This window comes from Quercus suber, unplaced genomic scaffold, assembly GCF_002906115.3.
Source record: "Quercus suber isolate HL8 unplaced genomic scaffold, Cork oak 2.0 scaffold_516, whole genome shotgun sequence".
Taxonomy (NCBI): Eukaryota; Viridiplantae; Streptophyta; class Magnoliopsida; order Fagales; family Fagaceae; genus Quercus; species Quercus suber.
The window spans coordinates 23,911-37,524 of record NW_027069965.1 but is presented as its reverse complement, the minus strand read 5'-3'; the positions used below and the strand labels follow the sequence as shown (position 1 = coordinate 37,524).

General features: G+C 32.3%; 1 pseudogene; it reads right to left on the bottom strand.

Moving 5' to 3' along the window:
* Nucleotides 1-9,314: 9,314 nt before the first annotated feature.
* On the bottom strand, nucleotides 9,315-12,307 carry LOC112036389 (glutamate receptor 2.8-like; annotated as a pseudogene).
* Between the last annotated feature and the right edge of the window lie 1,307 nt (nucleotides 12,308-13,614).

Sequence of the window (13,614 nt, the reverse complement as noted above, 5' to 3'; positions counted from 1 at the left end):
TGGTGTTGTTTTGGGGTTTTTTTTTTTTTTTTTTAATATATTTGGTGATATACTGATATTATTATAAATTGATTAAATTTATTTTGTTGCTTATATATATAATCTTGTATTTTTGAGGAACTATGGACCAAATTCTATTTTTATTTTTGGGTTATTTATATCAAAATTTTCCTCTTGGGTTTTTTCTGAAACATTTGAGGATTAAAATTGGTATACGTATATTTTTATTTCATTCAAAATTCTAGGGGGGCTAATAACCAAATTATTCTTTAATTTAAAAAGAAATATTATATTTATAATATTTTCACAACAAATAATACTACAATTACAAATTATTTTATAACATTTTTACAAATTGTTGATATGGCCAACTTATTATTGGTTTTCATTTAGGCTCACCATTAACATCATTTTTTTTTTTTATTTACCAATAATCGCTCACCACGTCAATAGTTTATAAATTTTTTTTGTAAAAAAGTTTGTATCTCTAGCATTACTCTTTTCCAACATTTTCACAACAAATTATAAATGGTAGGTATTTATGGGAGGGTAAAAATGTAATTTAAGGTTTGAATTCAAATTTAAACCAACAAAACTTACCACACATAATTTGTTATGAAAATATTATGAAAATACTATGGACGTAGCACTTCTCTTAATTAAAGATAATTTCTTCTTTTAGTCCTACAGTTAAAGGGAAATTTTGAAAATCCAAGGGGGCTCTCTATAGTTCTTCACTACTCGTACAAGAAAAACTATCTTTCTGTCTGAAGGGAATCATTTTTTCTCAATCAAGAATGCTTCAACTGGATAAATTCAATTATGTCACACAGTTTTTCTGGTCATGCCTTTTCTTCTTTACTTCTATATTCCCATGTGTAATGATGGAGATGGAATACTTGAGATGAGCAAAATTCTAACACTACGAAAAACCAACTGGTTTCCAAAAAAAAAGAAGCAGCAAAAGTAAAGAACAAGCTCTACTTATTTTTGCATCACTGTTTAAGCTCAGTGTTGTATTCCATGTACGAAATCAACATACCAAAACATCTCTCTTCTCCTCATCCATCTAAGGCCTGCATTCTCCAACTTAAAAATGTCAAATTCCCTTTCAACGTGTGCTTCATTTTATTGGGATAACGCACACATTGCTGAAGATGTAAAGAAAAGTCTCTCGAGTGTAGAACGGGATTCTAATCTTCGAGATGAGGACATTTTCAATGTTGTTGGTTTAGATGATGATAACATGTTGCAATTTGGATGTTGTACTACACTAATGATCAGTGGAAAGGCAAGGCCGGTGGTGTTTGGGGCTGACAAGAAGATTTACGTCGTTGGAAGCAAACTCAAATCAACCAACCTTGATTCTTACTTTAAGGTCTGTAAAGTTGTGATTTTCAACTAGCCTTTGTTGGCTTTAATTCCGTACCAAATTTAATTGTAATTTCTTCAATCATTTCCTTGTACTTTACTCCTTTCTTTTCTTTTTTTTCTTTCTTTTCTTTTTTTTTTTTTTTTTTTTTATGTCATATAGAAATCTTAATCTAATGAACCTAATATACTACCCCCACTCCTGATGTCGCGGAAGCCTAAAGAAAAGCACACATGATGCTCTCTTGATGAAACAGAAACTAAACTGTTAGTTTCAAGTAGTAAACCTCGAATCCACAAGGGTTTCCCTGAATCCACAAGGAGATAAAACTGAAATCCCCCAGAGAACACAATAGACACAAGTCTAAATTTTTATTGATAATAAACTATGAAAAACGTTTACAAACTTAGGGGCCTTTTTAAGGGCTCCGTAAAACTTGAAAGACAAGAAAATATAATCTAAAATAACTCATAATTGATACCTAACCATAACAGGAATCAAATTTGACCTAAAAAAATGCACCTAAAAACAAGGAAATAAATCACCTAAACTTAAAATAACGTTTTTTTACATAAAAATACCAAAAATAATAATTTACAATAATTAAATAGTAAATTTTGTCCTACATCAGACCCCTCCACTTGAAACAAACTCGTCCTTGAGTTCATCTTTGAAATCTGAAATCTTCCGCTCCAAATAAACAAATATTTCGAATGCTTTAATAACTTGATTAGGCTCTGAAACTTGAATTCTTCATAAAATGTAGCATAGAATTTATTCTCATCTACTTTCAATTTATTTGCAACATCAATCAAAAATGGGTTGATAATGAAATTAAAATTTTCTACACCAAGAAAATCAACATTTTGTGTAGTCGTCTTCAATAAATCAACCGGAACCTAGGGGTTGTGGGTGATGGACTCATCCTCACCTTTGACCCCAAGTGGATCTTCCACAATGTTCTCAATAATTACTATCTCTTGATTTCTGTGATCTTCCACAATCAACTCAATCTTCTTTTCAAGTTTCAATTCAACAACTTGTTGCAAGTCTTGACCTTTTTTAACCACTTCAAAAGTTTCTCCAGAAATAGGCTGCTCCTTCTCAACCCTCAAACTCTTTCCTATACTTGATACATGGACTTGGCTGTGATAATTTTGGTTTTGAGCTTTCATGTTGTGAACATATTGATTATGAATATACAGATTTATAATCAACACTTGTATAATCTAGTATATCATAATAGTCATTAGGAAACCATAAATGAATTAATACTCTTTTCATTCTTTGCCAAGAGCGAATCGGATGCTTACCTCGCCGCTTTTTATCAATTTGAATTTCTTCCCACCATTCTTCTGCGTCATTGTCTAATTTATTAGATGCAAGCCGCACCTTTTCTTCATCACAAATCTTCCAAAAATTAAAATACTCTTCCAAATCAAGAAGCCAATCAATAAAATCCATCTTACCCATATCTCCGTCAAAGAATAGAATTTTCTTGTAGTTAGGAGTGCGTCTTTGAATATATCGAACATTGTTGTTGCAAGATGATTTCCTAGCAAGAAGAGTAGCAATCTTTTGCTAGATTTCGCCTGTAATTTTCTAACTCTTTTCATAAAATTGGTGATTCTCATCACGAAAATTAAGGAACTCAGCCCTAGTGAGGACTGGGTTGTTGACATCGTCACTGCCATCATTGTTGTGGTGGTCACCGTCTCGTCAGTTAGCCATCAAACCAGGGTAAGTCAAGGCTCTGATACCAACTAATGTCGCAGAAGCCTAAAGAAAAGCACACACGATGCTCTCTTAATGAAACAAAAACTAAACTAAACTGTTAATTTCTGGTAGTAAACCTTAAATCCACAAGGGGTTTCCCTGAATTCACAAGGAGATAAAACTGGAATCTCCCAGAGAACACAATAGACACAAGTGTGAATTTTTATTGATAATAAACTATGAAAAACGTTTACAAACTTAGGGGCCTTTTTAAGGGCTCCGTAAAACTTGACAGACAAAAAAATATAATCTAAAATAACTCCTAATTGATACCTAACCATAACAAGAATCAAATTTGACCTAAAAAGTATTAAATGCACCTCAAAACAAGGAAATAAATCACCTAAACCTAAAATAACGTTTTTTTACATAAAAATACCAAAAATAATAATTTACAATAATTAAATAGTAAATTGTGTCCTACATCAACCCCTCCCCACCCAGGACCACTCAAACTTGGGTCCTAAAACCCCACAAGCCTTTAAGGGTTTAGGAAGTACTATTCCACCCAACATGGGGCGGTGGTAAAGTATGTTACTCTTGATTTGGTTCGGTTTGGTTTTCTCTCTTCATTTACTATTGCTCAATTGTCAGTGGAATTAATGGAATAGGAGAGATTTTATAATAATAAAGTACTCAAACAATTGATAGGCATATTCAAATAGATAGCTAAATTGATTATGTTTTAATATAAGCTCAAATTCATACCGCTAAAACAACTTAATTTTGGCCAAAATTGCCAAATAATATATATTTTTTTCGAATTATTTTACCAAAGAAATCCTTCTAAAAGTTAGCTAGCAAAATAGCCTCGTTCATAACTCAATTTAGTGAAAATTGAGTTCCAAGTAAAACTTGAGTTCTAAGCAACTACCAGCTACTGATATGGCAAAGCTAATGTGGCATTTAAAAAAAATTTCCCACTTGAAACTCAATTTTGTCAAACTTGAGTTCTTAGTATTTGGAAATCAACTCCATGCAATTTTTTTTTTTTTTTTTTACAAAGTTGAGTTATGTATAAGAATTTTTTTTTTTTTTTTTTTTAAGTTAAACTACTATATAATAAAAGTTGGGCTTAAAGGCCGTAATTATACCAAGTGGTTGAACCAAATTGCAATTCTTTAGATAAGAACAAATAATATATTTGGTCTTATCACTTCTTTGTTGATGCAAGTTAGACATCTAGAGTTGGGGAAAGAAACCAATGTGCATAATAAAACATGGATAAGATAGCTCATTTTCTAGGATTAGGACTATCGGGTAACAATTAGTAAATTAAATAATGAATCTATTAATAAATTAAGATATACTTTATTGGATCTATGCATCAAAAAGGTCAAAACAGAAGTTTCCCAAATAAAAATTGTAGTGACTTAATTATCTTAATGAACTAAACAATTTTTTTTCAAATTTGGATTTAAGTTAGCTTAGCTAATAATATATCTTGTTCTCGAGTAGAGGTTCTACGATATCGAATCTTGCTTACATCCAGAAGAAACCATTATTGTTTGGCCTAACGGTAAGAACAATTTTCATAGAGTAGACATTATAAATTAATATTATTTTGTATCTATTCAAAATAAAAACAAAACTCGTGAATAAACTCCTACTAGCTCGTTTATAAATTTGATTATGTGTGATGCCTTTAGGGTAAGTTTGGTTCAGCTTTTTGTAAAAGTGCATAATAAAAAATTGGAGTTTTCAAAAAGTGCATAATGAAAAAATGCTTTTTCAAAAAACTGAGTGTTTGGTAAAAGTTGTTAAAAATTGCTTTTTGAAAAAGCTGAGTGTTTGGCTAGCACTTATAAAAGTGACAGTTTCAGGGATAAATTACCAAAAATGACAATGTATATATAAGGGAGTTTATTTCATATATATATATATATATTGTGGGGTGAAAAGGGCCCAATCCAACATAATGGGCCGAGAGCCCATATGAGAGCTATTGTGCGACCGAGAAGAAGGAGATGGTAAGGGCAAGGCCTATCTGGAATTGGGACCCTCAGAGGGAAGAATGATTACAATCCGAAGAGGTCATCTTCTGTCCGAAGATATTATATTCCTCTGACGAGAATAGTATAGGTCAATTGAACGTATAAGAGGTCAAAATGATCTTCCGAGGACTCCTCCTGATCAAGATAAGCTCTAAGTACATTGGGAGATGATAAGGATGAAGAAATATCTAAGGGGAAAGCTGCTACCACCATATTTAATGTTCTGCAGCAACTTTTCTGGCTGCATTTATGTAGAGAAGACCCCTGAACAGTGTACCCTCACCTACCGCTACTCACACAGAGCTGAAGAAGATGCTTGACGTGACACATACTCAAGTAGATTCACGGATGAAGTACAAGTAGACGATGGAGATGAAGAGAATAGAGGTTATATAAAGGAAAGAAGCTCCTAACGTGGAGAGGGAGGAAAAAAAAAAGAAAGGGAATAGAGAGAAAGGGAGAACTTGACTGTTACCCTAAAACCTTTGTTCATCTGATAAACAATAATATAGCTCTTCGGATATTCATGTTTTACGTGCAAATTCATGTTGGCTTGTGTTTGAAAGTTGTGATTCGTTGTTGTTGATCCAATGCTTAACCTAACTCTTCCACCCATACTCTACAAATTTATTGTTTTGGGCTTGGACCACAATTCCTAACCCTACATATATATATATATATATATATGGGGGGGGGGGAGACGGTGAACCCCAGTAAAGAAAGAAGGAAAAAAAAAAGATGGTCAAAAGTTGTGGCTAAAAGTATGGCAGTGGGTCCCTCATATAGTGTTATTTACAAAAATGCTATTGAGTTATGAGAATTGGAAACTGAAAACAACCAAAAGTTGTTTTCAGTTTCCATAACTCATAACTCAAAAAGTAGAGAATTGAGTATTGGAAACAGAGTTATGGAAATAGAGTATTGGTGCAGGCAAACGAGTATTTTGCTATGGGTCCCACCATTTTTGAGAATTGAGTTATGAAAACTGAGAATTGAGTCATGAGATTTGCCCATCCAAATAGCCTCTAAGTGGCGAATACAACCGGGTTGAATTATGAGATTCGAAAAGCTAGTGGAAACAAGACTCTGAGAAGTCTGTTGGCAGCAGGTGTTTAGAGGGTTCAAGTACATGGGGTCGACTAGGCTTGGAGGGTATTTTGTTATTCGTGTACCCTAACTTTATTCACTAGTAGATCGATTTCGAATTGGAGGGTTGTGGAGAGGTTTTTAGCCAGGTTTTTTGCCAATTTCTTCGGTTTCCTCTTCAATAACATGTTTTGTTATTATCTTGTATTTGCATCTTTCTTCCCTACTCTTTAAGCTTTTCTTTTATTGTTCATTGTGGTTGAATATGGTTTAAAGTATTGTTACCAGTTTATTGCCCATATTTACTCTTGTTCCACACTTTGTTAAGTTAAAATAAAAGCAATTTAGCAGTAATTTTAAAATTGGGGCCTGAACAAAAATTAGTGTTTTTACACTAATTTGAGCTTACAAGGTCTATGATCCTCAGTTTGATAAATGGGAGGAGGAAGAGCAATTGGACGCATTGTAATTTTTGAGGCGCTTGGGAAAACATACAAAGAAGATGCTTTTAGATTTTTCCTTGCAAAAGACCTTTCGTCCGCCCATTATATTGTCGATACCCTCTTTTCAATGGAAGGTTTCATCTGTGGTTGCTTCTCCTCAGCCTCTAGCTGGGTATATCTTTTATGACCTCTTGTTCGTTTCTTGACCTATATTTACTTTTCTAATGGAAGGTTTCATCTATGTTCTATGGAAGACATTCTCTTGGGTGTACCAGAAATAATTCAATGTACGTAGGCCTTGAATTAAACTATTCCTTTCATCATTTGGGTTGCCTTTGTGTTTTCTTTCTTTTATTTCTTTGTCATTTTGATTTGGCTCTTGTTCAATGATTTGGTGAATGCTTGGAGTGGTGTTCCGATACTATAATGAGGCAAGGGCAGACCTTAAGCACGTGCATGTTTGAGTTCTTCTCTAACTTCTTTTCCTCAGAATCTGAGGAAGCAACTCCAATGCTATACCCTCATTGCTTGCAAGGCCCATTAGAATTTCTGCAGGAGGTAAGATGGTTTAAATTCTATGTATTTATTTAAGATGAATTATTTACTTAGGTCATATTTTTAATTAGGATGATTGCTATGTTTTGTTGTCTAGAAGAGTTCTAATCTTTATGGATGTAATTCATATCCACAAGGCTATTATTACAGCAAATCAAATGCTAGAAGTCTATGACCCAATTCATTTAATAAATTTGTTTGCCGCATCATAAACTGGACCAACGGCTCCGTTAAGCAAATACTAATTTTATGAAGGAGGTGCGATCAACAGGTGTTCACTAAACTGCAAAATTATACCTATTTAGGTGAATGAACCTTATGAAGTTTTCTTGACCTAAATTATGCCTTTAGATTTTATTATAAAGTATGTTACTCCCTTTTCTTTTTCTTTTTTTTAATGTTAGATAGAAATCTTAATCTAATGAACCTAATATACTACCCCCACCCAAGACCACTCGAACTTGGGTCCTAAAACCCCACAAGCCTTTAAGGGTTGGGGAAGTACCATTCCGCCCAACATGGGGCGGTGGTAAAGTATGTTACTCTTGATTTGGTTTGGTTTGGTTTTCTCTCTTCATTTACTATTGCTCAATTGTCAGTGGAATTAATGGAATAAGAGAGATTTTATAATAATAAAGTACTCAAACAGTTGACTGGCATATTCAAATAGATAGCTAAATTGATTATGTTTTAATATAAGCTCAAATTCTTACTTCTAAAACGAATTAATTTTGGCCAAAATTGCCAAATAATATATATTTTTTAGAATTATTTTACCAAAGAAATCCTTCTAAAAGTTAACTAGCAAAATAGCCTCATTCGTAACTCAATTTAGTAAAAATTGAGTTCCAAGTAAAACTTGAGTTCTAAGCAACTACCTGCTGATATGGCAAAGCTGATGTGGCATTTAAAAAAATTGTCCTACTTTGGAACTAAATTTTGTCAAACTTGAGTTTTTAGTATTTGGAAATCAACTCTATGTAATTTTTTTTTTAAACAAAGTTGAGTTATGTATAAGAATTTTTTTTTTTTTTTAAGTTAAACTACTATATAATAAAAGTTGGGCTTAAAGGCCATAATTACACCAAGTGGCTGAACCAAATTGCAATTCTTTAGATAAGAACAAACAATATATATGATCTTATCACTTCTTCGTTGATGCAAGTTAGACGTCTAGAGTTGGGGAAAGAAACCAATGTGCATAATAAAACATGGATAAGATAGCTCATTTTCTAGGATTAGGACTATCGGGTAACAATGAGTAAATTAAATAATGAATCTATTAATAAATTAAGATATACTTTATTGGATCTATGCATCAAAAAGGTCAAAATAGAAGTTTCCTAAATAAAAATTGAAGTGACTTAATTATCTTAATGAACTAACTAATTTTTTTCAAATTTGAATTTAAGTTAGCTTAGCTAGCTAATAATATATCTTGTTCTCAAGTAGAGGTTCTATGATATCGAATCTTGCTTACATCCAGAAGAAACCATTATTGTTTGGCCTAATGGTAAGGATAATTTTCATAGAGTAGACATTATAAATTAATATTCTTTTGTATCTATTCAAAATAAAAACAAAACCCGTGAATAAACTCCTACTAGCTCGTTTATAAATTTGTGTATGTGTGATGCCTTTAGTCCTCCACTAGTAATATACAAGGAAAACTATCCCTAAATTAAAGTATCATAAGGATATCTAAGTCTTTGTTTACAAGAATGAAAATTATTTTAACAATTTTCTACAGCTATTTCTTGGGCTTTGGACCCTCTTGATTTGGATTTGGGTGCCAATTTGCTCATTAGTTTTTGCTGATGACCATGTGGATTAGGAATGAAACATTCTCTGGAAGTTGTTCCTGAATCTTCTGACAAAGTAAATTCGGGTTCCATGTGGACTGAATAGCGTATTGGACTTGTCAGGCAGTTAGTGCTTGGTGAGGCATCACCTGCACCTATACAGTGATCACAATCAATGTTACCTCTCTCTGTCAACGCTCTATTCCTAAAAGTATGCGAGCTGAGGTCTTTATTGTCAAAGATTCTTAAGGCGTGACGAATTCTTCTCCATATTGAGTTTTTTGAATCAAAGTGGATCCAAATTTTCTGCCTCGTAAAGAAACGTGGAAAAGGAGATTACGAGAGCTAATAAGGAAGCAATGCCGGCAATGAGGAATGGGCCCCAAAAAGCTTTCAAGGCTAAGACCGCCAGAAGAAACCTGGGTGTTGGAGCTTGGACAATCACTTTGGTCCCCTAGCCATGTTTTTGCAATTTCTTTCATTTTCTCTCCTTTGGTTACATTTAAGATTGCCCTCGATACATCTGATATGAAATGGGAACCTTTTGGGAAGACCTGTGAGACATTAAAATATAAGAAATCTACATAAGTAACTACACAACTACACAAACAAGTACACGTGCATGAGAGAGAGAGAGCTTACAAAGCCAAACCCATCAGTTTTAGATATGGATTGAACCATGGTATATTTGGAGCAATATTTTGATAGTAAAGTCTTTATACAAGGAATCTCATCAAAAGCAGCTGCTATACCTCCATGCACTTCCTTTAGATAAAAATTCATCACATTCTTCTGCAGATTTATATGCCATAAGCTTACTTACGTCAAAATTCATTTCTTTTAGGGTTCCCAAAACAAAAGAACCTTCTTGGTAGCCCACATGGTCCCCATTTTTAAGAAGTTGGTTGTAATTGTTGAATTGTTAAGAGTGATGTCAAACTTGCAGTGTAACTTTGAGTGAGAATGAGCACCACAAAAACCCATATGATCACCACAATCCTTGCCAAATTGCTTAACAGGTTATCCTCTGTAAATTAAATTCAAATTGACTTTAGAAAAGAACAGAGTTGCGTCATAAAAGTCAAGTTAATACGATATTTGAGACATCATCCAGGTCTACAATATTAGTCTATTACTTGTTTCAATGCATGATAAATTTGAATTTAAGGAATCTTAGGCAGTACTATTATATGATACAATCAATTTTCGCATTATAGACTAGTAAGCAAGAGGACAAATAGTTTATTACTTGATTTTTGAAGGATAGAATTCCATAATTTCAGGTTTCTGATATGAAATTAAAGAAGCTTCTAAAGAAGTTATAAGCCTCCAAGTAGTGTATATATGTAGTTTGTGCATTTTGCATAGGCCTTCTATTGAGTATTTAAATCAGTCATTTCTTCTATAATAAATGATAAAGGGAACTTACTCTGCAAAAACCATGGTTGAGAAGGAGTACCATAAGCTTGTACCGATCTCATGTGATGGAGGCCCGCGAAATTCTTCATTTATTCAATGTTCAAGAGCCCAGACCACAAAGCCAATGAAGACTAAGAAAACCCCACTTGTTATCCAAAGTTCCCAAGTTAGGGGCTTCAAGAACACCCATGCATTTTTCCTATCATTCTCTTTGATTGGGACTACCATTGTTACTCCAGATTCCGTATATGGCAATGTGAAGTCAATATAGTTAGTCCTATTTGCAATGACAGTTGTATCTCCAGCCACAGCATCAAAATTTTGTCAAAATAAAATATTAGTTTCATCATTTCCAGTACTATATGTGCACCCTTGTTTAGATAGACAACAAAATCTAGAGGGAAAACTATAAATCAAGCAATATAATGCTTCAAAATGTAATTTTATTTTTAAATAATAGTAAGCTAAAGGTTTTTCTGACCCCAAGGTATACTTGATACACCATATCATTATATGTACCAACACTTTCACCATTTGGCTTTGCAAAAGGAATGAACTCGTAGTCAACATTATATGGTAATGCTTTTATTATAGCCTTAAAGATGTCTATGCTATACCCTTTGACATTTGTTGTGTTAGTGCTAGCATCATGTTCCACCTGAACAAATTCAAAAAAACCATCCTTCACTAGAACTCCTCTCAACTTCTTCCCATTTGTGGAATCTCCCAACCTTTGGGGACAGAGTTGAATCACCCAGCCATATAACTGGTCCTAGGTTTCTTCTCAAAGTGGAATACGTGCTTGTGTTTGTAGAATTCAATTCTCTTACGCGTCCATTTTCTAGAGTCCAAAATGCAAACCCTCTTTCTCCATTACCATTCACATTAATTATCTGAAAAGTTGATGATTGTAGCTCACTACAAGAAAAATGCCTATTAGCAACCAATAATTTTTGACAGACCCAAAAAGCCCTCTCAAAAAATTTTATTTGTGATGGCAAAATAAAGCTCTCGCAAATACTTGGTAAAATGTGAAATATTTGTGATCAACAAAAAAAGCTGTCGCAATTATGTGTTATAACCATCACAAATACTAATATTTTTTAGGAAAATTTTTCCTCCATATTATTTACGAGGGACAATTAAAAATCTCTCACAAAAAGTGTATTATTAGTGATGGTTCAAAAAAATAGTCACTAATACTAAATTATTTGCGAGGGCTAGGATCGACCTTCACAAATAATCATTAAAATGTCAAAAATTTTGGAGAGAAATGTTCCCTCCAAATTATTTTCAAGGGACAATAAAAATCCCTTGCAAAAAGTTTATTTTTTGTATGGATTAAAAATATGCCCTTACTAATACTAAATTATTTGCAAGGGCCATAATTGACCTTCGCAAAAAATCATTAAAATATATATTTTTTTTTTTTGGAGTTATAAGTTATTCTAAAATTCAAAGAAAAATAAAAAGAAACGCATAAATATATAGCACTTTGTATTCTTTAGATGAACCTTTTGTTTACGGTCTTAAAAAAAAAATCTTTTATATACATCCTGAGATGGGTTCAAGTTACACCTTGTGTAACTCCATAAGAGTTACACATTTTTTAAGCCGTAGATTTATGAGAGATCCAACGGATAAAAACAAAACACCATTATCCATTACAACATTAAATATTTACCTAATTAATAGTCTCCCCATTATCTCTCTCCTTATTAAATATTTTTTATGTCTCTTTTTCTCTCTCCCTATTATGTCTTTCTTTCCATTTTCTTTGCAATTTCTCATATGTTTCTACTTTCTTAGTTTTTCCCTCCAACTGAACTCCAAGGCACTGAGAAACCTTGTTAAACTCATTTCAACTGATTTCAAAAATCTATATCCATGCCTTAAGATATTTCTGATCCCCACCCTGTAGAAAGTTAATTAAGCCACGAAAAATTAGTAAAAGAGAAACTCAACAAACATATTGTGAAGCCTAGATATTCAAAATTTTAATAGTGACCTAAGATTTTGCATTATCTGAGAGATTAACCTCAGTCCATAAGTTACAGAAGTAAAAATAAATAAATAAATAAATAAAAACAAAATCACCTGGAGGCGAACCACTACCTTCTATGCCTTTTTGTTAAATCAGTAAAAAGTTGTACATTTACCAATTCTATATTTTTAAATAGTTAAAATCCCTTAATTCATGTCATAGGCTCTCCAAAAAAAAAAAAAATTAGAAAGACTATAGCGAATTAAGCTACTAGATGATTCCATTACTTCTTATTAAAAAAAAAAAAAAAAAGATTTAAAAAATTAGAAAGACTATAGCGAATTAAGCTACTAGATGATTCCATTACTTCTTATTAAAAAAAAAAAAAAAAAGATTCAATTTCTTTGAAAATATAGGAAATAAAAAAGGATTATTTTGGCCAAAAAAAATAAAAGAAAATAAATAATTGGTTATCCAAAATTTTATTAAGATGTTTCCCATATTTTGTTTGCTAAGCATCCTGATATGATTATTAGTTTTCTAAGTTATTTGGCTATATAAAAGTTTTCAAAACCTCACTTCTTCTAAATTGAACTATTAATAATTCTATTAATTTTCAACAATTAAACAAATAAGTTTTAACAAAAAGATAAATCAATTGCACAATATATAAATAAATAACCTAAACTAAAAAAAAAAACAAAAGAAAAAGAGTTATTCAAAATTCATCTTTATATACGTAGTTATTGTCGGCAAGGAAAACGTAGTCATCTCTTTCAATGACACTAGTGCGATGAAAAACATAGTCATCTCTTAAGGCATGGACACAGAAATGTGAATTTAACTAAGTAGAAACGTAGTAGAAACTAAGAAAGTAAGAAAGTAGAAACGTAGTAGAAATTGCAAAAAAAATGGAATTAAAGACTTAATAAGGAGAGAGAAAAAGAGACATAAGAAATATTTAATGAGGAAAGAGATAATAAGGAGACTATTAATTAGGTAAGTATTTAATGTTGTAATGGATAATAGTGTTTTATTTTTATCCGTTGGATCTCTCATAAATCTACGGCTTAAAAAAGGTGTAACTCTTGTAAAGTTACACCAAGTGTAACTTGAACCTATCTCATACATCCTATATAAGAAAGGCATGTCCTTATTTTCTAAACAACTGTACCCATTAAAA